This window comes from Pongo abelii, chromosome 8 (assembly GCF_028885655.2).
Source record: "Pongo abelii isolate AG06213 chromosome 8, NHGRI_mPonAbe1-v2.0_pri, whole genome shotgun sequence".
Lineage (NCBI taxonomy): Eukaryota > Metazoa > Chordata > Mammalia > Primates > Hominidae > Pongo > Pongo abelii.
In genome coordinates this window covers 125,293,036-125,305,071 of record NC_071993.2, presented here as the reverse complement: position 1 = coordinate 125,305,071, position 12,036 = coordinate 125,293,036, and the positions used below count along the sequence as shown (strand labels likewise).

General features: G+C 40.4%; 1 long non-coding RNA gene across 1 annotated transcript; it reads right to left on the bottom strand.

Moving 5' to 3' along the window:
• Positions 1–2,676: 2,676 nt before the first annotated feature.
• LOC129048365 (uncharacterized) lies at positions 2,677–9,244 on the bottom strand. Its single transcript, XR_008510661.2, has 3 exons — positions 8,675–9,244; positions 3,604–3,768; positions 2,677–3,129 (listed from the first exon to the last, which is right to left on the bottom strand). It is a non-coding gene; the product is annotated as an uncharacterized LOC129048365 (long non-coding RNA).
• Positions 9,245–12,036: the final 2,792 nt, after the last annotated feature.

Here is a 12,036-nt window from a genome sequence, read left to right as displayed (position 1 = left end):
GGAAGCTGACGGGGTACTTAGCCAAAGACACGACACTTTTCCAGGGCCAAGTTGTTATATGCTCAGCCAAGCCTGGATATCAGAGGACAACCGGAAATGGGACCAGAGCATTTACGTTGTCCAGTGGTTGCACTCTATCTTGCCTTGTTCAATGAGAGGACAGTGACGTGCGGGAATGTGGGGCACCGCCTGGCAGTCCTGGCATCCATGCCTGGGGCATTTCTGCCCCAGTCAGGCCCCAGTTGGTTGCCTCTGACAGCCAGAATACAACTTGCAAGATTTGAGGTGATCCAGGTTTCTGTATGATGCCCTCTCCTGTAAACCTTCTCAGAGCCCCCTGGGGTCTCCAGAATTGCTACCTGGCCACACTCCAGTGTTTTATGGCCTGGTCCTCTTGGGCTGTGTGAATACCAAATGTGATGATTAACAGCAAGAGCTCTGGATTCTGGAAAACCAGGTTTGATTCTTAGCCACTTAATTGCCTTGTGATCTTGGACAAGTCACTTAACATTTCTGAATTTTAGCGTTCTCATCTGTAAAATGGAGATAATAAGACTACTTATCTGGCAAGGATTATGTGAGATCACATAGATAAAGTACTCAGTGCCTGGCACATAGTAAGTGCTGAATAAATGCTAGATTATCATTTTTGTAAGCTGTTTATTTTGAATATATGGCTTAAAGAATATTAGGCTTAAAATTGTGTAAAGTGTACATGCTACATGGCGAACCTTGAAAACATTAGACTAAAACAAGTCAAACACAAAAGACCACATATTATATGCTTCCAGTAATATGAAATGTCCAGTGTAGGCAAATCTGTAGAGACAGAAAGCAGATTAAAGGTCTCCAGCAGCTGGGGGAGAGGAGAATGAGGAATGACTGCTTGATGGGTACAGGGTTTCCTTCTGGGGGGTGAGGAACATTTCTGAAATGAGATAGAGGTGATGGTTCCACAACACTGTGAATGTATTAAATGCTGTTGAATAGAATACTTTAAAATGGTTAAAATGGTAAATTGTATGTTATGTGTATTTTGCCACAACTTTCAAAAATTGTGCAAAGCAGACCCACTTCATACATATATTTCTCTGATTGCCTCTTTTCTTCGAGATCACATTATTTTCCTTGAATTCATAGAGGCAGGATAAATTTCTGTATCACTTACTCGAAAGGTTAATGTATCAGAATACGACGATTTTGAATTTTGAATAGTGCTTTATCCTTTATACCCACATTAAACCATATTCCTCAGCATCCTGTGAGGTGGGTAGCAAGTGACATTGTGCCTATTTTGTAGATGAGAACCTTCAGGTGCAGAGAAGTTAAGATCAGTCGTGGTTGTTAGAAATGCTTTTTTTTTTTTTTTTTGAGACAGAGTCTCACCCTGTCACCCAGCCAGGCTGGAGTGCAGTGGCACTGTCTCAGCTCACTGCAACCTCTGCCTCCTGGGCTCAAGCGATTCTCATGCCTCAGCCTCCCCGGTAGCTTGGATTACAAGTGTGTGCCACTACGCCTGGCTAATTATTATATTTTCATTACAGATGGCGTTTCACCATGTTGGCCAGGCTGGTCTCGAACTCCTGGACTCAAGCAATCCACCCACCTCAGTGTCCCAGAGTGCTGGGATTACAGGCGTGAACCACTGCGCCTGGCCTGGATCAGTGCTTTTAACTTCATTTTACATGACACAGATTTCTTTATAGAGTGCATTTTATATTACATATATTACCCTGTTTCTATGTTATGTTGATTCCTGGCTGACTCACGGGAGGGAGAGATTGTAGCTGGGTAGAGGAGTTTGCATTTGGATTGGTGGCTTGCTTTGTTAAATGAAAATTACTGCCTTCACTAGGGTCCATTAGCACATCAAAATGGTGCTTGTTGAGTCAGGAAAAGTGATACATTATGCTTGCATTTATTCTTTAGTCCCCAAAGACTAATTGTTGGTTTGTGTTTTTAAACACCCTTTCAAGTGTTAAAGCCCCTAATGAGTTAAATTAACAAACCATTAGGCTTAAGAATAGTGGTGTGACTGTGGACACAGTGTTCCAATTACTGATGCCGGACACCAGGATGCCATGGTGAATGCAACACTACAAATCCCTCTATTTCTAATGCTACTGGACACTTGGCAAAGTGTTTACCCTGCATTGCTGTGTGGTCCATATGTTAATCCTTTGCCATTTTACAGATGAGGACACTTAGAAGCTTAGAGATGTGAAGTGGTGTGCCAACTCAGAGCTAGTAAGGGACATTTGCATGTAAGCTCTGAAACACCAGAGTCCCCACATCACCCTAGAGAACACCTGTTTTGCAGATGGCACTTGGTTTGGTTGTGGGCATATGCACACTTTTTGAATTTCAAATATAAACTGCCTGGGGCCTACCTCAGTACTGGCTTGAAAGTGATCTACCACGTTGCCACTTAGAGATCGAACTTAGCTGCTAAGCACAATCTCTTCATGCAACTCAGGGACTCCAAGGAGACCATTATAAGGACCATAGGATGTTGTTACAAGAGATGTGTTGGGGCTGCCCCTAAAATCTGATGAGGTGCCCAGCTGCTGTCTTTGAATGGATGGAAACCCAACCCCACTGTGCAGGGATAATGCAGCTGCCACAATGGGAACATCCAGAGACATCCTCTAAGTGAAACTGTTCACAGGGCCCTAGCATACCTGTTTCAAGCTGATGTTACTAATCTTAATTATCACCATCATTTTAGCTTCCTTAATATTGGATGCTTAGCAGTTCAGTTAAAACATTTTCTTAAAATACTTTAAATGTGTATTTAAAACATCGAATCATCTCAACTGTCATATGAGGATAGTACTATTATTTTCCTGCCTTGCAGCAGAAGATGTTGAAGCTCAGTGCAGTCGAGTGGTTTTCCTGAAGTCAGAGTGGCCACTCCTCACACAGTCTCCTGGGGCACTTTGCCTGAGATGTCTCGGCTGGACCTCTCCTTTGGGTCGTTCGAGCTTTATTGCTTGTCTGCATGATCTTGTGCAGTCAGGTGAGCCCCAGGTGTATCAGATTCATCAGACTTTAGCAAGCCAGCACCAAAGCTTACCCGAGATGGCCAGCAAGAATGAGTCAGAAGGAGGTTCAGGTCACTGACATGGCCTAAATCAACCACAAACAGACCCTTGTATTTTAGGACAGTGGGGAAAGGAGCCAGGAATCACTCAAAATCAAGGGCTTCTACTCTGTGGGACATGTGTTTCTGTTGCCTTTCGTAAAATGAGTGGATCCTGTCTCAAGTTTTCTAACTAAAGTCTAGCTCCCCAAATTCAGCCTCAACACCACCTATCTTCTAGTGTGAGCAGCACACCGCTAATGGGGGCTGCTTGCTGCTAGGGGAATTTGACTTCTTCTTAATATGGAATAATCACTATTACCTCTCAATTACTTAACAAATAGAGAAGCACAGGGCCATGTTATTTCAAAAGAGCCTCCTGAGAGTAGGGCTGGAGATCTCCAAATGTTACCCGGAATTAGCTAGGAGAGGGCAGGTGATCAGATCTTTTAATATCTACCCAGGGGAAAATGCACATATTATGTACTAATAACTCAGGCAGCGCCTTAACTATTCCTCACCCTCTTACTTTAAGCGTAGACCTGGGAAACACCCTCCTCCTTCTCTTCCTGCTAAGAAATAGTTAGTTAAATAGTAAGTAAGAGGATTCATCAGGTCCCTTCGGTCACTAGCAGTGGGGGTGGATGGGCTGTCTTCCTCTCAAACTTAGTAGACTCACTTCTTGGCTGGAGATCAAATAGCAGTTTGGTAGAGATGTAAAAAAATGAGAAGAAAAAAATCATTAAATTAAGTAGTGGGGAAAAAAAAAACAAGTTAAATGGGTTGGTATTGTGCAGACAAAACCCACCACCCTGGGTTGTAAGCCATCTCCCTATCCCCTTTGGAACTATAGTGACTATCTTCTATTTGGGGGTTTCTCATAAGTCAATATTGTTAAAATTCTATGAAAAAGATGTTTTGGGTGAGTTAAACATAGTCCATTTTCTTGAAAAATACATTCTTTCCCAAGACAATTTTTTTAGCATCTTAAACCAGCATTGTTTCCTATGAGAAAGTAGGAGTGAAAATAGACCTTTAGGTTTATTTCCAAGATTTGATTAAATGTAATGTAGAATTGCAACTTTGAAAGGAGCTTCGGTTTTTCTGCTGGCATGAGAACTAAAATTAAATTTGGGTTAACTAAAAGTAAAAAAAAAAATAACTCAATGTGTAATGAGGATTAAATGTTAGGGACCAGTCTGCCCACGAGACTTTCGATTTCATTCTGCTCAGCATCTCTGAATGTTCGGAACAGAAGGCACGCTTTACATTTACAGGAGCACGGAGACTTCAGGTATTCTGCTCACTAGCTTTGCGTGGGTCTTTACGCTGAGTGAATAACTGTGCATTTGTTGTAGAATCAAGGACTAAAGAAGTAAAGGGGAGAGGAGATTACCCTTTCAGAACCCCAATTCCCACTAAACCAAAGGTAAGTTCTTTGTAACTATTGATCAGGAAATAAATCCCCTTTTATTATTCCACAGATGCAGGAAAACCTTTTCTCCTTCTGCTATTTCCCAACTCTTTCTACAAATACATAGTTTATACTGACTTTGCATTTCTTCTTACAGACCTGCTAATTCTGAACATTTATGACCTCAATTGCTTAATTCCACCCCCCACCCCACCCCAGGAAAATGGCAAGTGGAAACACCCCAGCTGGTGAGTTAAACTTTGTCATCAAAAAATATTCCAAACCATTTACTATTTTCAATTCACCCAATAAGAAAAACAGTGCAATCTGGGTCAAGTCATTGCAGCCCCTAATATCTCACATTCATCATCTAAAACAATGCTTTTAATTACATATGGGGAGTAGTGATGTAGGTACTTCAGATTTTTTTCTATTTGAATTTAGAGATTATGACTGTAGATGGGTTCTACACACTTTTTGAGGAAATGTAATTTTTCTTATCAATGCTTTGCATAGCAACACTCAACTTTGCTCAACTTACAATAAGTCTTTGTTGATGGTTGCTAGTGATCAACTACTGTAGGGGCTGGGGGATTGATTAGCACATATATGTTTTTGTTATTTTAGTAGAATATCCATGTGCCATTGATAATGAATTAAGGTTAAATAACAATTTCTCTTTACAACCACTCTTGTCATATAGCCTGTGAACTGAAAACTGGATTAATCTTTAATTACCCTCAGTGATCTCTCAACCCCCAGACAACATTACCACTCCTACCAGTAGTATTTGCATATACAATTTAATGAGAGAAACATCTGTTTGCATATTTGGTATCATTAATATGATGCAGATGAATAGATATTCACGATGTGACAGGCATTTGTGCTAACATCTCATTTTCTTCCTTCATTTCTAGTCTTTCTTCCTCCACCCACTGATGCAGCTGAACTTGTATTAATTAGAATTAAGGCTGTCTGGAGCCAGCAGTCTTGTGCAGAATGCACAAATGCAATGTAATCTGCATGCCTGCAAAGCCACATTTTTTTCAACTGGGGAAAAGATACAACTGCTGAGTCTTATAAAATGTACTCTGCATAGGCTTGCGTGCAGTGTGTGTGTGTGTGCATACAGCTGTGCACTCTTTAAAGAAAACTATGTTTTCCACTCTTCACTTCCAATTTTTAAAACAATCCTTCATATGTGTATTTTTGGAAACACTTGCTTTCACACATAGCTTTCCCCTGATGGCTACATCAAATGCTTCCTACACAGAGATTGACAATTTCAGAGCTGTCCCAACCCTTGAGAGTCAAGCCAATTGAACCTTTATTTTCCTCACTGAAGCCTGACTGGGTTAAACAAATTGCCCGCATTCGCCTAAGTGGTTAGTGGTCTGGGTCTGGGCATTTGCCTGAGTAGCCATGTCTGGGTCTGGGCCTCTGGACTCCAAGACTAGTGCTCTTTTGACTGAGCTGTGCTGCTTCTCTCTATGAGTGAAGTTTGAAGACATTTACAGCAGCAAGTAAACTGATTTTATACAATTTCTTAGGAAATTTGTGTAGTTACCAGTTAAAGCCATCATTTTAAAGGTGTACACATATGCATTGCACATACAAGATGCATACTATCTATACAATATTTATCACCAAACATTATATTTTGTGTACATGTGTTTTGATTCCTGCATATGCAAAGTTTTTACTTTTGCATTGGTTCAAAGATAATGACAGATTCCTTAGAGATTTTCAGGGCTTTAATTTCATGGTACATTTTTCAATACTTCTTTCAATATGAAAAAAGAGGGCTGCTTCTTTGTGCTTTTTAAAGTAAAAAATTCTCAGTTCTAACTTAATTTCACCCCCTTCTGATCACAAGCCTTGAGCCAGGCACCACCACTTTCAGCACTTCCAGCTTCTCAGCATATGCCATGGAAATTATTTTATAGAGCTACTCCCCATGACTGTATTGTCTCATCAGAATGAAGAAAATTCTTGGCTTTCATTAGTGAATCTATCCTCATTAATTCAAACTGAATGGTGGTAGTGGTGAAGGGGCAGCCAGATTAACTAGGGAATACTTTGAACCATAGAAATTTTTTATGGGAATGTACTATTGTTACTGACATGGATGTTCTATAATTAAAGCTGAGCTGTGACTCTAAAGGTCTTTAGGATACATGATTAAATCAATTGGTTTGTGATTTCATATCCATTATTTGTAGGCAAAGGTATTTTATGAAACTATTGGAAGCAATTTGTTCTCTGAGTATTTTCAACATCTAATTTATACACGATTCATTTACATGATCTATAAAATAAAAAGTACTTCTTTAAAAAAAAGAGGGAGCTAGCTCAAATAGCATCTGGGTTAGGATCATTTCCAAATAAGTAAGATTTTTACCATATCATCCAAGTAGAAATGAACATAATGTGACAATTTGATTCAAAAAGACATTTAAACACCTGCTGTAAAAAGAGCACTGATCAAGGATTAGGTTTCTATCTGAAGTACACTTAATTTTTGCAATCACTTTAGATTCCGTCTCCTGCTACTGTCATGCAAGTAACATTTTAATACCAAATGAAAATGTGTCCCATCCAATTGTGACTATAAATTCTGTGTATGAAGCCTGACACACAGAAGGCATTCATTCGGTTACAGTAACTATTTGTTGGATGGATGGATGAGTGGATAGATGGGTGGATGGATGGATGGATGGGCGGGTGGGTGGGTTGTGGCAGTGTGAGGCATCTTGACTATCTTAGCCATTTCTAAAATCTCAAAGAATGCACTGTTGCCAATGACCTAAGTATAGATTATAGTCCTAGGGCAAAGTTTGCAAAGAGAAGTGTCACTATAATTCATGGCTTCTAGCAGGTGTGGATCTATCCTGTATCTTGTGGGCACCCAATATGGGTTCCTGATCACTCTAGAATTGTCAGTAGACCTTGGGTAGTAAAGTTAAGGGTGTGTGTGTGTGTTGGGAAAATACATAAAGGACTTATGGAAAAGTGCATTTAGTAGACAATTGGCAAGTACAAATTAGTTTCTCGTTCCATTGCGACATGTATGTTCTTATTATTCTTTTCATTTTATATTAATTGACCTATATACTGTATTAATGTGACCTATGGGTATTGGTATTTTATTTATGGCTGTGTTCTAGGCTCTAGAAACTATTGTATGTACTCTCAGGGGTGTTGACTTTCGGGTCATGAATGCATTCACTTCAAGAGAGGAGAAGATGTTAGAAGATGCAGGACAAGTTTCCCCTGTGGGCAGAGTCTGTGGAGGACACGTCTGCTGACCCACTGGTTGGGACTGCTTTGGCTCTTGCTGAAATTGCATTTCACTTGTTTCTGACCTAATTAGGTCTGAACTCTTGGAAAGTGGTCAGGCTTTTGCTTGCATGTGGGAGTGCAAACACAGATAGATGCCTTACTGAGATGGACAGGAAGAATCTCTGGGACAGAACTTGGGCTTCCATGGGCCCATCAACTTTGGGGTGTTTGCACTGTCAACAATCCACTGGGATGAGAAGAAGATACTAGAACTTCTCTGAATATATTTTGGTCAAAAAGGTCAGAAAAGGTAAGAAATTAAAAGAAGCATGACTAGTACTTAGTATATATAGCTTGAAATCAATACATGTATACAATTTAATCATGACTATTCATATACCAGGGATGATCAAATAATTTAGGGATGGGGATACATGATTAAAAAAATTTGACAACCTCTAGTCTATGGGAAGACGCACAGTGTTTTCCAGGGCAGCTGAGTAGAGCCCTTGCCCACCCTCCCAGAGCTGCTCCAGCTCCTTCCCACTCATTTTCCTGTATTCCTGGACAGTCTGGATATTCCAAACAGCCCCCAGCTCTCTGAATGTGCTCTGCTGTTGTGTGCCGTTGGGCCTTTGCACCTGCCATTTTCAACTTTGGATCTCTTTCCCTCTGCTTAGTAAACCTTTTTTTACTTCTGTAAACAGTTTCCTGTACTTGCTGGACAACATGGATATCTCTCTGTCAGCCCTATTACTCTCTCCTCATAACTCTGTTATTGCTTTACAAGTTTGTCACCCTTTTATCTTTGGAGCAGCTGAAAGATAAAGCTTGTTCTTTTACATTTGTGTATAAACGTCTGTAGAATGAACGAAAGAATGAAGTTAACAGACCTGGCCTTCATTGATGACTAGCTGTAGGGTTTGCACCCTGAGACTTGTTTGGGTCACCAGGAGGGGTCGCTGTTGGCACTTCCTGTAATGGCCAGCGCCTGGCTGGCGGCTCTTTTCTGAGCAGTAGGTTCTCTCCCAATATAGCAGAGTCTAACTTATTACCTCCTTCCCTCACCCTTCCTCACCCACTTTCTTGAAAAGGGGACAGAGGCTGAGCCTAGAAGACAGGACACAGCCTCTGACTTCATAATAAAACTTTGTGTGCCAGGGGTTCCCCAAGAGCCCCCAGGATGAACATGTTGCTGGATAGACTCACAAATGTTGCTGGGGAAATTGTTGATGCTACCTTGCTTCTTCTAGACCAGAGAGCTATTCTGGAACAAGCAACAGTACATAAAGAGGCTTTTGAAAATGTCAGTGGCTGAGAAACTGCAACCAGCAGCTATGAGCGGATTTTGAGGGGCATAAAACCACACAGCTCCTGAATGCAGCTGGACGTTCCACTGGCAAGCTGGACAGAAAAGTGCACCAAACTAGGCGAGATCTTTTGATTAACCACAGTGTCAGAGAATGGAGACTACACGGCTATTTGGCTGTAATTATGAAAGCACTGGTACAAATAAAAAAGGAGTACAGAATGTCTCAGTCCCATCCTTTAAGATTTCTGTTAATTTTTAAACTGTATTTTAATTTAAGGACGTTTTTATACCTTAGTAATAAATTAACATTTCAAAAGTACTTTTACCTGCTGAGATGGTTCATTCCGCTAATATGGGTAACGCTGTGGACTCGAATAATTAGTGTAAATTGCCTTTGAATAACACAGAGCTGGGAACAACTTTAACTTGCTAGGGCTTAATGCCCCTTGCAGTACAGGATGAAGAGTCCTTAATGGGGCCTGGAAAAACAACTAATACCTACAAATCAAAGGAGAAAAGCTGTTTTTGATGCATTTGTCTGAGAGTGTGAGTTTTAAACTAAATTGTTAACACTTCCTCCCCGCTGAGGGTCATGGATTAGCTAGGCTGGGAGATTCTTTGAGAATCTTTCACACTGACCAGGGGAGGTGGGGGGTTCCAAATACAAGTGTTTTCTTAACCTTAATCCCTACCTCCCTGACCAGGACAGCTCTGCATTTCCCTCTAATTAGTTGAAGAATTAGGAGGTGGATAAATGTGTTCAGGGATGAGGATAAAGTGATTAGTTCACTCCAGACCATGATAGTGATTTCTAGGTGCTACTTAGTTCCTTTCAAGATAATAACTTTTCTCTTTTTTACAAAAACGTATTCAAGCAAACCTCAAACATGTATTTATAGGCAATGATAGTTATCTCTGGGCAAGTTAGGGACAGCATATTGACAAACTATTTTTACTTTCCTCTGCATTTGCTTAATTTTCATAAGTTTTTTATCCCATAGAGGAACATCTAGAGCAGTTTCCAATCTGAACCACGTATTGTAATTATCTGTGCAATCTGAACAAAATTTAATAACGTAACCCAAAAATGTATTCACATTTAAATGATCCTTTCAGCGACAAGGGGAAAAGACTTGTTGCTTAGTAGCTGTCTAAGATAAAACCATTTGACACATTTTCTGCATATGAATAGATTCTACTGTGTATGCATTTTAAAAAGGATCTTATAGATATTCCTTACTGACCTGTAATTTTAAATTTCAAGTTGATTAAAAGCAGTTACTGAATAGCAGTGAACTTGGTGATATTAGCAAACTTTACCCAGGATGAATATCCCAGAGCTGCCCTGACCTCTAAATCAGTTTCTACACAAAGAAACCTAGACAGATATCAGAAAGAACACGTTGTCTTTTGCACTCAGACATCTGTTCCAGAATCACAGGGAAGGTTTCCTCCGCTTTTGCCCTTTTAGCTCACTAGCATACCATGAACACATTGCTTGCTGGTCTTACCTAGTAAAGGTCTATGTGCTATAAACACATAACAAAAATAACCTCAGGAAAAAGAAAAGTGATAACCACAAATAACAAAACATAATGTTCCTCTACCTCCTTACCGAGGGCATTTGAAGGCCCAAGGCGTTAGTCCCCTTGGTCCTTTTTGAGGGCTCATGTTTGGGAGTTTCAAAAGGCGGTAATCTAATTGTTAAATTTTGGAACAAGTTCTCCCAGTTTCATCCTTCTTGGACATTCATCTCTGAGGATTTTAATCAGCCAGAGCAAAACAGAAGTGAAATCATGAAATGGGTCTCTAGGCTAAGTTGACCAGGATTAGACACTGCCATGGCTAGCCTCCTCCCTCTGGAAGGCACATCACATTATTATTATTTTAAAAATCAAACTTCTTTTTAGCTGAAGTAAGTTTTCCTTTCCGCTCCTACAAATATCATGGCTGGTTTAAGGTTTGATGTCTGCTTAATGCCCAATTATGCTATACAAGACAGATCACACTACATTAGCCAGGATTATGTTGCCTCTTGATCTTATCAGCTTTGTTTCCTAAACTACAAAAAGATCTAACACAGTACTGGTTAGCAGTTTGGCTTAGACAATCTCTATCGTCATCCATCACTGTCACCAGTTAGCAGGAGGCATTAGGCACAAAGCTAAGAGACAGGATGCAGAGCTGACATTCTCTTCCCAGGCTAATTCCACATTTACGCCAGCTCTTCCTAGGCTCGCCCTTCCTTACTACGGAAGCTTTCTTTCCCTTGCTTATTTTTGGAAAAGGAAATCTATACTCGTAAGTTGTTTGCTTGCTTGGTCTTAAATTCTTTGTAACTATAGAAAGGAGAGGGAGTAAATGCATAAAGAAAATTAAAATATATATTCCTCAGCTAAAACGAGGGTAGTAAAGTCAGAGATCTGAGGGAGAAGATGGAGACTAATGGATTGAATCTGACCATTCCTATCTCTTGGGGCTGACTTGGGTAAACTCCATGCACAAAATGGGAATTCTCAGTGGCGAGGTACAGCCGGTCTAGCAACTTGTATTTAGCATTTTCTTTTCCATCATATGTGGGATGACTCCAAATGTGTCTGTGTCTGTCTTAAACTCTAGTTAAGTCAGGTGGGATTATTCCCAATTTGTCCACGTCTGCCTTAAACTCTGGTTGTTTTAAGTAGCATCAGGAGTGAGCCAGGATATCTGGGTTCTAACACATTCTATGTCAGAGCAGATACTGTCTATACTGGGCACTTGTTCTAGTTCAGCAGCCTTCACGGGAAGCCTCACACAGAGACGCGAAAGAGCGCGAGATTTCAAAACAGACTCCATTACCCCATTTGTGGTCAAAATCTGATAGGATCAAGTAATAGGAATCCCAGTAGGGATATCTATGTGTCAAGTGGTAAACTTGATAATTGTAAGAATACATTTAATGTA